The sequence below is a fragment of the Chiroxiphia lanceolata genome, chromosome 4, assembly GCF_009829145.1.
Source record: "Chiroxiphia lanceolata isolate bChiLan1 chromosome 4, bChiLan1.pri, whole genome shotgun sequence".
NCBI classification, from domain to species: Eukaryota; Metazoa; Chordata; class Aves; order Passeriformes; family Pipridae; genus Chiroxiphia; species Chiroxiphia lanceolata.
In genome coordinates, this window is record NC_045640.1 from 68,111,381 (window position 1) to 68,127,224 (window position 15,844).

Genomic DNA, 15,844 nt, shown 5'->3' on the forward strand with positions numbered 1-15,844 from the left:
GGTCATGCAGGGAGCAATAAAGCAAGTGTTCAAATACTGTTCTGTGCTGTATTTCAGGTATTATCCATTATTTTAGAGGGGCAATAAGGGGACACCAGCTCCTTGTCTGCTCCTTCATGTCAGAGATAACAAACACTTCAAAAAATTGTGTCAGTGCCAACTGTGAGGACAGATTTTGTGCTGGGGAAGCTGTTTCACTAGGAGATAGATGTAGATCATCAACCTGTGATTCACACAAGCAGAATCATAGAATCACGGAATATGCCAAGTTGGAAGGGACCCACAAAGGTCATCAAGTCCAACTGGACCTGCACAGACCATTCCCAAGAATCACACCATGGGCCTGAGAGTATAGTCCAAATGCTTCCTGAACTCTGTCAGGCCTGGTGCTGTGACAGCTTTCCTGGGGAGCCTTTTAAGTGCCCAACCACCCTCTGGGTGAAGAATCTTTTTCTAATATCCATCTTAAACCTTCCCTGACACAACTTCAGGCCATTCCTTCAGGTCCTGTCATTGGTCATGAGAGTGAAGAGATCTGTAACCTGCCCCTCTACTTCCCCTTGTGAGGATGTTGAGGAGCACGATGAGGTCTCCCCTCAGTCTGGTCTTCTCCAGCTGAACAAAATGACCTCAACTGCTTCTTATACAGTTTCCCCTCAAGGCCTTTCAATATCTTCATTGCCCTCCTTCAGACGCTAACATGCTCAGAGATGTTAATGCAGAGAGCAAATCCAAACAATTTTCTGAAGATTTCTGTCATTTTTACAGATATTAGGGAAGTTTCTATAAAAGGGAAAGACCATCTTGAAAGCCGTCAAACTTCTAAAGTTCTTATATGGTTGAAAAAACTTCAATCTTCTGCCTGCTATAAAGAAAAAGCCCACCAAAACCACTTGCTGCTAGGAAATTGAATCAAAAGTTACCAAAGATACACCATCATTGAAAGCAGTAAAATTTGATCTTGAGAAAAAAATGTTTTGTTTGCTTAGTTTTTAAGAACATGTAATAGCATAAAAGCAAGACTGGTAATACTTCTCTCTGAAAGCTTTCCCAAGTTTTTATTTTCTTGTCCAGCAAAATAATGAAAAATCAAATTCTTGAATGTTTTGTTTTGTTTTATTAAATGGCAATGTAAACAGAAATCAGGGTGACTACAAGTGCTTCAGTTCAGTCTCAGACAGTACCTTTATAGTACCTGAAGCACCTGGAAATTTCCTACAAGGCACCAAACTTCAGAAATAAATATCATCAACAGCTTTTGCACCTCTAGGACGAAGGAATTATGTCCAAATAGTAAAGTTCACTTCGACAGGAAAAAGAAATTACTTAAACTTTGTATAAGATAGAGGAATTAACTATGACAGACATTAGCAGCTATCTAGATAGATAGTTGCTTCCTTCCATCTTACCTACTAAATGTTTCGATCTCTCTTTCTTTCTCTCTCTCTCATAAAAACACACCAGAAATTCCTACACACAATGGTGATGTGAAGAACTTGAATACAGCATGTGGAACATAGCTGGAGTGAAACACTTATTACAGTGTTGAATAGGTCACATTAAAAACAAATAACATTTATCAGTAGAAAATAATCACTTAAGACTGATAAATGTATTCAAAAAATGTAAATAAGTAAAGCTTTGCTCTTAAATATTAATATGATTTTCTTCATAATCCATGCCTATAACACAAAATGTAGCTTTTGTTGGCTCTCATTGAAAATTTGGGTGTTGGAGGATGTTATATACTGCCATTTTAAGTACAAAGAAGTTGCAGGGGGAGTGGCAGGGGAGAACCACTTTTTCAGTACAAGAATACGTATGAGACTCCACTGTTTTTCCTGGATTCTATCTTAATTTCATGCATAATGAGCTCAATAGAAGGCTATAATTTCATTTCAGTGGCCAAGGAATCAGACCACAGATATCATTCCTGCAGTGAATTTCACATGGAATTTCAGTGGAGGAAACTTTCACAGGCCAATGTTAGATATTGTTCTGGAAATTGGTTGGGGACAAGTACTCATGCAGCAATGTGGTAACATTTTCCCCATGGAAGGAAAAAAACGCATATTATCACTTAAATTATGAACTTGATATCTCCAGCAGTATAAGGCACAAGAAATCCAAAGTACATTTCCATCTTCTGTGCTAATGTTATCAGGATTTCTAGATGGTTCTTTTTTATTTTACCTTTAAATGAAGCAGGTACAAGATGCAGCCTTTAGTCTTATACCTGGGACTTGATCTTGTAAAAAGATGGAATCTGTGAACTGAAGTAGAGCCAAAGAGTTCAGAACGCATTCATGTTGTAAGCTTTTACACAGAAGGCTTTTAATATCTCAAATAATCAATTTTCTAGTTTCTGTTCTGCAGGAGTCACTGCTAGAAAATTATGAAGGCTGTTAAATAGGACTAGGCATTTTTTTAAAGACTTAATAATGTAGTTCTCTTCATAAGAGTTACTGACTAGAATTTGGTTATATCAGGTTTATGAGACATTACCGACTCCAGCAGAGGGGGTCGGATGGGAACCCTTGTGAACAAGTCCTGTACAGACGCAGAGACAAGTTTCTTTCCTTTATAATGTTGTATATCCTGTGTTCATCAAGTCTTAAGTGTTTTTCATTCTTTCATGGAAATTCAGTACACAACATCTAAGTGAAGGAAAGTAAACTTCAGTGAAGCATAGGTTAAAGTTCCTCCTTTCTGACTGCTGATAGCTCTCATGCAAGAGGTGGTAAACACTGTCTAGAGGCTAAAATTGCAAACCTGGACCACCTACGAGAGGTATCATTGAGTCTCAAATAAGCCCTGCATGTTTTTGGAGGTAAGTTCTGTGTAGTGATCAGGCAGCATTAATACTTTCATGAATCTTTAAGCTTTCTTCTGGGAAAAGAAAACTTAGGATGTGGTTTGGGCTCCACAGTATGCCCAGGATTTTAATATAAAAAACAGCAGTTGTTTTTTTCCTATTATGGCTTACCTGTTGGCAGATTTTCTGCTTAGAGAGCCTACCACCTGGGCTTATACCAACAGAAACAGAAACAGTCAGATTTAGTCTGCGATTAACAGAATAAATTGCCCTTCCTACAGATAAAAAGTCTGTATTTTATCAGAAGGGATAGGTCACAGAAAAGTGATGACACAGCCAGGTTCTCATACTTGAATACACTGAGGAAGTGACCCTTTTGAAGGAGGAGTCCACCCTGCCAACTGTGGATGATGGACAGAGCCTCCAACACCAACACTCCGCAGAGGTTGCTCTACGCCACCTGAGGAGTAAGTCTCCTCAGCTTTGAGCTCCTGCCCCAATTCCTGCTTCTCCGGGCTCTCATTCCCATAAATCTAGTCTCTAAAAACATAATTGATCTAGATGTTTCCTTCACTTTCTTGTCACAAATCTGCAGTACAATCCTCAAAAGAATTCCAGCTGTAAGCTCTGTATGACAATGAGATTGCATTCTCTGTAAAAAAATTAATGTCATATTCTTCGTAGGGTAAACCACAATTAGCCTTGCATTTCACTGTCACAAACTTTGCTATCCTGATGATCATTATCCAGTTGGGATCTGTGTCAGCTGTAGGTTTGTTCTGATCTCATTTGTTCCATTTGGTTACTGTAATCACAAATTGTCTTGTTTCATGGAGCAAAGATACACTCAGAGGAGAGAAATTTACTTCATCAGATAATGATCTCGATAGGAGCCATGTGCAAGGCTGAGAAGAGAACCTGGAAAGCAATGATTTCTTTCCACCAAGTACCTGGGAATCTTGGAAAGATGCACTGCCTTACATAGATTAGGCACCTTCATGCAGGCAGCAAGATTACTGCTGCTTCCTTCCCTCTTCTATGTATCTCATTACGTAGGCCATAGATTTTAAAATTTAGGGAGAGCTGATAAATACACTAGAGCTGTAGGCACTAATTCTACTTTTTATTGAAGATTGAGAGCAAATCTTTAGCATAAACATCTGTTTTCTTGTCTGCATCAGCTTAGCTGTAGCTATTCATAAATATATACCCATTGCTAGTGCTGGTATCTCTCTCATGCCCACAACAGTTGATCTGGGCTGTATTTAAATCAACAACCCAATTTCTCTGTGATATATGAGTGATGAACTCCTGTGAAAATCTCATCCATATTACATTGTATATCACATCCATACATGCAGCTGCTACAGTTGACATCTCAAACTTTAAACAAGGTTTACCTTAGGTGATACCTTCCCCTTCTCATTTTACCAAAAAACCCAGCACAAAAGTACAAAAGCCCCAAAGCCCCAAACACATATTCAGGGCTGACCTTTGGTGACAGATTCTGATTTGTGGGACATTGTCAATCATAAGAAAACATTTCTCTAGTTACTACAAGCTCTAATGCTCATTAAAGACATGAGCCAACTCCCATGGAAGCCACTGGGATTCTTTCACTTGCCTTCCTTGTGGTTCAGATCAGGACCTGAAACACTCATATTTCTAAAAATCACTCTTGTTTCCAGTGAAGGCCTTCTGTTGTTTCTATATGAAGTATTTATAAGAAAATATTGAACTGTACTTCTCAATGACTCAGTAAATAACTCATGTCATAACTCATGCTCAATGCTCTTGGGTGGTAATTAAAGATTTAAGACATTCAACAAAAATGTCATTGCTTAATTAAAACCAATAAAAATCTTTCCAAATAAAAATATTTGCCTGTTGCCACTCAGACTTTGTTCTAGGTGTACTATAGATTTTTTCCAGCTAATCTTACTGAAAGCAAGCAGGAAGTTATTTTTCTCTGGATGAAAGCTATAAAAAAATCATATTGCCTTAATCTTCACACTGTTAAGAATTTTAATGTGTATTTATTCTTCAAACATGTGGTCCCATATGCATTATTTAACTTCATTAGAAATAACGGACAAATTGATACTCACTGTACATCCATACTGCTTGTGTTTCTTTGTTGGAATTGTGGAGCTATAGTCTGGTTATTATCCGAAAGCATTATAGACTGTGTTGGACTCTACAGTTGGCTCTCAGGTTCCTCTGCAGCAGTTTCTTGGTCTATAAAGCAGATGTATACTCTTAATATCTTCAAAACAGAAAAAAAAAATGAAATCCCTCCTCCGTATACCTCCCCACCCCCAATGCCATTGGTTTGATGAATTACACTGACTATTTAGTTATCCTTGCAGAAGACACTGTTTTGTCACATGCTGAACAACCACATGAACAGTGAAGCAAAAGAGAATGCCAAGAAGGAAAGAGAAAGATAGAATCCACACATATTGTCCCAATGATAAATATGAAGCAGGATCCTGTTATGATCCAAGTTCAAAGGAACTAGCTGATGTCTTTGAGACCCTCAAACGATATATTCTGGGGTATTGGAAAAGAGAATGATTTGGAAGCCTAGTCTAGATAACTTAATAGAATAAAGATCACATTAACGCTAATTTATAAGCTTGAAAATCTATTACTTTGCTTTCTAATTCCTGGTTTTGGAGCTGTGGACACAAAGTTAAATAGAAAAAAATATGTTTAAAAGCAACTTCTCAAGTAAATATTTATATATTTATTTATTACCTGTATGAACAGTACTTAGGCCTATACTGAGGTAAGAAGCAGCAAGGGAAAATGTCAATTTTACAAAATAAAGCTTTATAAAATCACCTCAGTGAACCAAAATATTTTCACAGAACAGATTGTTCATAATATAGCTTTTTTCACCAATTTTAAATCATAAAATATTCCTCTAGCCTAGTTCTGCCTAGTTCTGTTTGAGCTAGCTCTAGCACTGACACAGTATAAATATTCCAGTAAAATACTTAGTTCAGCTTTCCTGAATCCAAGTCAGAGGCTTTCTCACTGTTTAAATATCCTTGATTTCTTTTTCTCCAGTACTTTTATTTGCATGTTCAAAGAAGTTTAAGTAATTAGTAGGTTACCCTTTTTCTTCTGCATAACTCTGATGGTAAACTCAATCGTATCGTAAATTCGTAGGTGTTCTGTATTCTATATTTTAATTTTAGCTAATAAAAGATAAAAGGATTATTAGTACCACGTACTTTGGCTGACCCTAGAACACTGTATTTCCTTTTCGACTTTAAATGGTGGTATGTACATTTTTATGAACTTGTTTTCGCTTCTTAACATCCTAATTTCCTCATAGGCATCATGTTTTTGATATCTTTAGGGAGCCTTTGATCTGTCTTGCACCTTAAAATATTTAATCTTTTTTTATTTGATGTAATCATTTTTATTGGGTTCTTTTGATGTCTCCATTGTATGCTTTCCTGTATCTCTCTATTTTTGCTTTCAAAAAGCCCTCTTTGTTCAGAGGCAGACATTCTTCCCCAATGCTGTTTTCCTGGCATGTTCATCTATAAAAAATATACATCCTTTGTTTTTAATTTGAGTGGCTCTTATACTATGCCAATTCCTAATACTTACCTTCATTCTATGACATCCACAATTGCTAAACACAATGAAAATGTATCCTCCTGTACTTTGTGTTTCTCAAGATCACCATTACTCTAATAAAAGTTAAATAAAGATAGTCTCTTAGAATAGTAGAGCAAGAACTTGAAATGTTCATAAAATATCTCTCTTTTTTTATACTGTGATATTGACTAGCTGATATGTAGCTACTTGAGTCTTTTATGTTTTGCCAATTTTTTTCTGCCTCTTAAAATTTAACTCAGAACTATGCAGCTTTAAGAATCTGAGTGAAAATATGATGCAGAGTACTGATGGCAGAAAGTTGGCCAACCAACTTCTCTGCAAACTGCATGCTCAGACTAAAAATTCAGTGGCATGATACTTCTCTACCAGAATTTTAATTATAGACTGTGGTATATAACCTTTCAGGAACAGTATGATTCCCTGATTACCTTGTCTTCTATAGCTTGTAACCATTCTGATAGTTACTAGGATCATTTCTAGGATCTGAAGTCAAGGGTGGCTTTTTGATTTGGTCTTTAGTTGGTTATTTGGTTTGGTTGGTTGACTGGTTGGTGGGGGCTTTTTGCTTTTTTCACAGTACATCAAAAAAGTCTTCCAGTCTAAAACCATATAACATAGAAAATTCAAACAAACAGCCCAGAAGTTGTCTATGCCTAAAAGTTCATTGTAGAGATGATTGTGGTCATTTAAATGCAGGTCTTACTCTAATGTAATATAGCATCATTACTTTTATGAGATCTATGGATGACATTCTTCTGTGACACTAGGATTTAGCTAGAGGAAAGAAATCCCCAGCTCATTTATTCACATAGCATTAAGATGTGTTGTTATGAGCAGCTCAAAAGGGATTTAGGACAACACAGGATCTATACTCATTCACTGCTCATAATACACCAGAACTATTTTCATTCTTACTGAAAGTCCTGTAACAGAGGCAACCATATAATTTCTTGAGATTTGATTAAGTGTCTCCCTATAGTTGATCAGAGCTCCTGGAATCAAATGACTGGATGAGAATGTCAGCTTTCACATGAAGGAAATTGAATGTTTTTATCCTCCATGATTGCCAACAACTGCTAGCAAATAAAACACCCTATCCTAATAAATGGAAACTAAAGTAACAGATAACATGAATTAAAAATTTTAGATGTGTGCATTTTCAAAAAAACTGCACATTTGGGAGACACTGAAGAAGTGATTTATGGCAATAAATTCTACCAGGATGCAAAAACTCCACACTTTCACCTCACCTTTTGAAGTGGTGCTGCAAGTCAAGGTTGATGCATATTCTTCATGGTTTACACTGTGGAAGTTCAGCTTCCAGTACCTGTCATCCATAGTTCCCCAATGGATCACGACGCAACAGAGACATCCTCCTTTCCCCAGGCAAACCCAGAATTTTCATAAGAGTGGTCATACTCAGATTTTGTACCCTAAAAAGAGAAAATATGCTTCTTTTGTGGTATTTTTTGGTGACAATAAATAAAGTAAATAAATTAAAATTGAGGGCTATTTTGAGTAAACTATTTGTGCACCTGTCAGTTTGACAGTCATATAACCTCTCCCCCATATCTTTTTCAATATTATTTTTATCATAAAAGAAATAATAAAACAGACATTAGAATTCTATACCTTGCCAAAAATAAGTGAAGCTGGTACAAAGACTTCAACAATATCTTTACATGCTTTCCTTCTATATCAAAAATAATCTTCACATTCTGTATGTCAGCCAGCCAACACTGGCTGACATAATTTCAAGGTCATTATTGCCATTTTAAAAGTACGATCTCTAAAATAAATAATATGACTGGAGTTGTGCTGTACTTTTGCATTTGTGGCAAAAATAGAGGGTTTCAACGTTTAATTATTTGTATGACTATCTCAGCATTATTTTCTTACATAATATTGAGAGAGGTTAACTACTGTATTAGTGCTGATTTTAAGAAAAATGTCATTTTGGAAAAGCTGAAGAGAGGGGAGTAACATCAAGATGAAGTTACCAACAAAGAAATTGTTCTTTCAATGAAGTAAGCCCCACAGACATTGTAGTGTAATTTTTTGTTAATGAATGCATTAGTAGAACTTTAACACAGAAGAAACCTCTGAATTTAGACTATCCTAGATCTTTATTCAAACTGGGTATGAAAAAGCATTTTATATTGATTATATATTTCATCTGCACAGTTGGATGCACTAATGATAGATTCTATTTTCACACTAACGCAGAAACAGTAATTAAAATAATTAAAATTCTTTGCACAGCATAAAAATTCAACAGTGTAATGTCATTTGCAGATTCATCATGAAGACCTCAATGACGTGATGGGGGTTTTACATGTACATGGCTGCTAATATCAAAGGGTTGAGGTAGCAAGAACTTATGCAGCGAGCATCGGACCAACAGAATATTGTTTCCCTCCCTTCTTGCTCATGTATCCAAGAGTTGAGTGGGAAAGATGAGCTAAAGGGGTTTCCATTAGGCCTTTTCCACTGCCATCAAGCACAGAGCAGCCTGAGCTCTCTCTGCAAGGCAGCCTCTAATTTCACCTTTAGCAAGAGGCTTTAGCAAGAGGCTAATTTCAGCTTTAGCATGCACTAATTTCAGCTTTAGCAAGAGGCTTATGTTCTGCAGACCTGAAGGTTATACAGGTTACTTGCCAAGAGCCCAAGGGTCACATCCAATTTGCATATAAACCATAGACATTTGTTGTAAGTGCATACAACCATGTTTGGCATGTAGATGGAAAATAATGTATGGTAGTTCGAGTTCATTAGCAGTACCAGTCAGCAGCTCTGTCCCCATCCCTCAGATACAGGGAGAGGGCAGCTGGAGCACACATTATATGACTCAGCAGGTCTCATCTGGCCCTTGGGCTGCACATTACATGCCCCCACTCTACTGTTTGATGTGCTGAACAATCTCAGATTTCCAACTAGGGATGTAAACTGATAATGAGATTGCTTTAATGCTCTAAATCTCAGTGGCATTATCAGAAAGGCCATTTTCTGGCTTTTGCAGTTGCCTGAAAGGGAAAGGGAAATAAACACTAGAGGTGAAAACAGAATTGTTGTGTAAGTTACAAGACAAACAGGAGCTGCTGATTCAGGAGACACTGTAAACTGGTTGCAATCAAGTACCAATTTTGTTTTCTTCTGATACATGTCACATCAAGTATTTATTTAAAATGCTGTTCAGGTGGACAGGCTCAAAGAAAGCAGCATCACATTTCCACCAGAGACTTGAGAACAGCAGATAAACAGTGTGAATGCCTTGTAAACATTCAAATAGCACAGTACGTCATATGATATTTTTGTGTACAATCACAGTATACCAAGAGAACTGCTTCACATCAGCCACAAAACCAATTATCTGCTCAATGCAACATTAAACCATCCACTATCACTTCTGTTTCCAGGTGTTACAATAGTCCATAATTGCTTCTCTAATTCTCACCCAACACTTGGGCTATAGCATAATTTCTAGTTGTCAGGCATCACGTAAGTCTATTTTAAATTTTGCCAAAGTGTAGTCTTGAGAAACTACAAACAGCAGGGGCCAAATTTTAATAAGTATCTCTGCTTCCGTCACTTCAGCAACATGATTCTCACTGTTGTAATAACAGGGGGTCTTTAACATGCCTTCAGGGACACACAGTTAAAGCCAAGAAAAATGTCACAATTATTAACTGACTACAAAGAAAGAAAATTAAGGAAACTATTTTACTATTGCTAGAAAAGTTACTCTCTTAATTAGAGCATTAGAACATTGTTATATGTCTCTCTTCAGTAGCAAGTGGTAGTGACATCTGTATTTATACTGAGGTAAACAGACAAGACACTGACCTTTATTAAAATTAGTAATGTATTCTCTTGCAGTATCCTTGAACTCCCAAGACCTGTCTGTACTGTTGCTGACACCACTGCATGTCCTCTCTATCCTCTTCCCCACACCACACCTGTGACATGTGGGGGCATGTCACAAGCCCCTTTCAAGTGAGATATACACCCCTATCCAGTGACATCCAGCAAGCACTGGCACTTTATCCTTTCACTTGAGCTGTTTTCCATTTTTGGCTAGTGCCAGATATGTCCAGCTGAGCTAGACCACCTAATTACAAACACATGCAACACTTCTGTCAGGCTTGACTGGCAGTAATGAGGGTAATCTTCAGTTTCCAGAAACTCCTAACAAACAGTTGTAAGCCACCAACCAAAAATCCAGGAAAATTAAATTCAACTGCTTGTGAGCTCAGTGGGTGCAGTTGCATCATTCTTTCAAGAGAGATGCTGTCTTGTGTCCATACCTGGTGTCCCCTGATACCCCTTATGCACAACACTACTCACTCCAAGACCTTTCCCTCCTGATGGAAACAAGAAACACAGAGCACCCAGCTCCCCAAGCATGTTCAGTAAATCTCAGAAAGGAAACCAGTGTGAAATTCATACTGAGAAAGCAAAGTGTGGACACAGATTTAAGGACCATAACAACTGAAACAAAATCTAACCCCGCACCTCTTAGTAAAGCAGGTGCACTGAGTGAACTCTGCTTCTCCCTGTTCCTCACAGAATGAATGAAATTACTAGAGAAAGCTGTATTGAAGGGGGAGAATAAAGTAGAAATAGGAAGTTGTGGTAGTTTTATTCTAGGCCTTCCTTGGTGACCAGTTTGTAACCAAGGAAGTGGCCATATTACGCAGTATTCCCTATGATTTTTATGTAAGCCAGGGGTATAAAGAAGAAGGCAGGAGAGGCCTTTGCTCTCTTCCCTTCCGGTGGCTCTGGAGGTGCGGGTTCCCTGCTGTCAGTTCTGCCATATGGGGTAGTGGGGCCTGGTAGGCCTTGTGAGACCTTGGGAGGTGGAGGGTGCCGGCGGTCATCCAGCACAATTTCTGTTGTCCCAAGGAGAGTAGTAAGATATTCTTTTGCTAATTCTTTAGTTTGCTAGATCCTGAGTTTCTCATTGCGTGTATACCTATTTTGTTTTGGTTTTTTTCTCCCATCCCTTTTCCTTTCCCTTTTCCTTTTGGAATTGTATATAGCATTTCAACTGTATATAATATATGTAAATACATTTATTTTCATACAGTTTGGCTAGTCTGGATTTTTCATAGTTTTTTTCTTAGCTCTTTGTTTTGTGTTGGGTCTGGGTACTTGGCAGGGAGCCAAGTAAAATTTAGACAGAAGTTAAACAGAGTAATAGATTCTTTCTCATTTTTGTTAATAGCTCTATAAAGAACAAAACTAATAATTGTATCATGAAGTGGGGAACAATATGTAGCTCAGGGAGAAAAAATACAGTCACCTGAGCGAATCGACTAAATGTGCCTCAGACTGAGTGGCTACTCTAATCCAGTGCAAAAGCTTGCAGCAATTTGGGAAGGAAATACGGAAAAATTGGAGTTCTCTGAGCACCTGTGGAATTTAATCTTCACTAATCTCTGAGTAGTATCCAAACCTAATATTTATTACTTTACTCTAGGAATTGAATTGGTCCCTCTTACTAGCAATCAAATCAATCAATTATTCTCAACACAAAGTATAATAATATTTTAAAGTCTTTCACTGTTTTCTTGGTGAAGCAATATTCATTCTTCAGCAGTTGTTGTGTAATGGACTGAATTGCTGAGTCTTGAACTACACGATTGGTACTGAAAAGAGTCTGAAAGTGTTCAGACCATCGATTCAGAATGGAGGTTTTATCTGTCAGAAGCATTTGACCATCTGCGCTGAGTAGAGGGCTTTGGACCTGGTATGTAGGTCCTTATGCTGTTTTCAAGGCCTCATAGAATCCTCTGTAATCACCTATACCTGCGCATAATTGAGTTTTTCCTGCTAGATTGATCCACCACTTGTTCTGGATGTCACAAAGTTTCTGTTGGAGCTTGCTGCATGCAAGACAAAAGACTGCTTTTCTTACATGACAAGATGCCTGAGCAAGATGTGCTTGGTGAGCAGTTTTCTTCTTCAACAATTCCTGGATCTCTTGATTGTTTTCATCAAACCAGTCCTTGTTCTTCTTGAAGAAGAACGCTAAGGATTCTTCAGAGGACTGCAGGATGCTATTTTTAATATGTTGCCAAAGTGATTCAGGAGAGGGATCTATGGAATGATCCTCAAGCCTAGTTTGAAGGTTTGCCTGAAAGCTGTCTCTCACTGTGGGTGATTGAAGATCGTTAACTTGGAGTCTCCTCCTTGGAATACTGCTCCTTTTAGGTTTGAACTTAAGGTTGAAGTTTATAGGGCACAAGTCGATGATCTATTTGGCATCCTGCACTAGGCATCATGTGGGTACGATGAACATCGCGAACATATCTTTGTCACACCAAGACATAGTCAGTGAGATAGCAATGCTTGGATCTAGGATGCATCCAAGTTGTCTTCAGACTGTTTTTCTGCTGAAAGATAGTGTTGGTGATGGTGAGCTGCTGCTCCGCACAAAACCCTAGCAGAAGGCGACCATTATTGTTGCTGTTTCCAATACCATGCTTGCCTAATATTCCTTTCCAGGCTTCAAAGTTCTTTCCTACTCTGGCATTGAAATCACCAAGGATAATGATCTTATCAGCTGCCGGAACCTTTTGGGTAAGGCAGCGCAGGTCAGTATAAAATTTATCTTTTTCGGCAGGGTCAACTTGGAGAGTTGGGGCATATATACTAAAGAGGACGACATATTGCTTGTTGTGTAGTGGAAGGAGTAAGGAGATAATGCGATCAGAATGACCTGTCAGCAGATTTTTGAGTTTAGGAACAAAAGAGTTTTTAATCATGAATCCAACTCCTGAAAGATGCCTTTTGGTCCTGGGTTTACCTGACCAAAAGAGTGTGTAACCGGCACCATGTTCTCTGAGGCTGCCTTCCTCACGGAGACGAACTTCACTGAGTGCAGCAACGTGACAGTTCGTGGGCAATTAGGGTAGAACAACACTCAGGATGTCCACTATCCTCAGTATCAAGCATCTGATGTTTCAGCATGCAAGTGTCAATTTGGGTACACCTTTGAAGACAGGTGTATGCCTTTGTCTCTTAATCTTTGTTTGACCGCAATCAGAAGATGCCTGTTAACCAACCAGGTGAAGGGTGGAGATGAGCTTTGGTTAGGCCACCTCTTCTAGGCCCCTCTCCATGTGGAGCAAGCAGTGCTCTCCTTGAAAAAGGCTGCTTGGTCACGCAGGATGCTGCCAAATCTCCGGGGTCAGTCTCAGGCGACCAGTGTCCTGAACTGGGTCTGCGGCTTCCAGTGCAGCTTATCACCTGCCTTTTCGTCCCTTGCCCATCGCTATAGGGCTTTACAAATGTGGGTATAACCTTTGAGCCTGCGCAGTAGATTTTTTAGGTGAGACACAGCATGCGTGGAACTGGACCCACCCTTTAATCCTAAGGTTCATCTGCCAGGGCCTACCAAGCTTGGACAGTGGCAGCAAGGTCCTCAGGACATAGATTTAATTAGACTATCCTTCTCTTAAATGGATGGCCTTACAGGGCTAAGCAAGCTCCATCTGCCCTGGTTTGGAATTAGAGTTGTCCTTCTCCTAAAAGGACTGCCGGAAGGCTAGTAAGCCCATCCTGCCCATGGACACATTTTATTTGGCCCTTTGTTTTTGACCTGTCTGGCATGGGAGACCCTGCCGAAGGCATATGCCATCGCCAGCACAGTTCACAACCGCAAAGGGGCACACAGGCTTCTTCCCTGCTAAAATGGTTAGGGCAAGCCTTTCACTCCCTACTTTTCTGCCACCCACCTATGCTCAAGCCCGGGGATATACCCAGGAACATTCCTTTGTCCTGACCACCCTTTCAGGATGCTATAAATCCAAAACAAACCAATCCTGGGCAGTAGCCACAGGTGAGTCAAAAGTAAACTGTTCCAGCCCCCACACCCACCTGGGGCTCGGGTACCTCCCATGGCCCCAGCCCAGTCAAAACCTCCCAACCTCCCGGAATAACCCACTATCCACCCTGATCTTACCCTCCCCTCACTGCGTTTCCACAGATCTTCCCTCACACTGCTCACCCACAACACTCCATACAGGAGTGCCCCACCTGCCCTCTCACTGGTTCAGGGACCCCCACAGCCCACAAAACACCCTTCCCCTCCTCCAAATTGAACTGGCAAACCTCTGTGTGCTCCAAAGTTCTTCCTCTCTTCTCCCACGAGGACGCTATCCCTGCCGGCAGCATGGCCCAGCGCAGCCAGCATCCAGCGCAGCGTAGCCGGCGGTCACAGCGTGGCCCAGCGTGACCCAATCTAGAAAATTAGAGGACAAGTAAATGTGCAACTGTTATCTTTACGTAAATGGATATGAAATTTTAGAGAAATACAAGCATTTTCCATTTCTCAGACTCTTTCTGTGTCAGAAGGTGAAATTATTTTATTTATCTAGGACTTCTCTCTTAGTAAGAAAAGCAGTATGTGTTAATTTTTCTAAATTTTATAAATACAAAACCAGTTGTGACTGCCTCTTAATCGCAGTAAAAGTACAGATAAGTTTTAATTTATAATGATAATATCACCATAATGAGAAAATATATTAAACATTTAATTGTCTACATCAGTACAGAAATTTCTTACCTACAGGAAGGTAGATAAACATATATAGTGGGAGTAGAGTATTCTCTTAAATCATTAGTTATCTGCCACTATTTTTGGTCAACTCTCCTTTGTGACTTTCAGGCAATAAAGTTCATGCTTTGGAAGATTGTCCTAGATGAAAGAGATCCTCCAAAACAAGAATTTATAAGAAATAAATTAAAAATTAAAAAACAACAGGCAAAATTACCTAGAAGCACCTGGAAAGGAAACGGAGTCTAAGTGAATTTCCCTGCAAGGAAGGACTCAGATAACTATACTGATTTAGAAGTTAAAATAATGCATTATAAAATCATACATGGGAGCTCCTGAAGGAAAGTCACTATTGCTAAATACAGTACGAGAAGAGGAATTTCTGAACAGTCTCTGTCTGTTCCAGGAAGGACAAGTTTTGCTCCCAGCCTCCTTAAGCACTGGTTACCTGAATGATGTGTATCCATGCTTCCTCACTTCCTAAATAAGTATGATATATTGGTCAACATGCTTCCATCAGTCGGTTAGAGCCAGGAGGTTTGGGAAAGGAAGAGTCTTTTTGGTCCATTTTGCACTTAATGTGAAAGAGAAGGACCGTGACCTGGCATTTATTTCAATTCCTCACATCACAGGTCATATATAAGAATATAATTCATAGAAGTCGTTCTACCAAAGTCAAGACATCTTAGCAGAAAAAACTGTTCTATCTGATTACAGTACTTGTTTAATTAATGTAATGGGTAGACAGGACAGTATCATGCTAAGTAAACAAGCTACTAATCTTAACAGAATGTATTTTGAAAGTGAAATGTACTTGTGATCTATAGATG

The 15,844-nt window shown here is 39.0% G+C and overlaps 1 long non-coding RNA gene across 1 annotated transcript in view; it reads right to left on the reverse strand.

Moving 5' to 3' along the window:
• LOC116786304 overlaps nt 1-11,262 on the reverse strand; it is a 52,610-nt gene extending 41,348 nt beyond the window's left edge. The window contains exons 1-3 of the long non-coding RNA XR_004356872.1: nt 11,036-11,262; nt 7,705-7,887; nt 4,924-5,053 (exon numbers count right to left, since the gene is read on the reverse strand). This is a non-coding gene — a long non-coding RNA (uncharacterized LOC116786304). The remainder of the gene's footprint in view (nt 1-4,923; nt 5,054-7,704; nt 7,888-11,035) is intronic.
• Nucleotides 11,263-15,844: the final 4,582 nt, after the last annotated feature.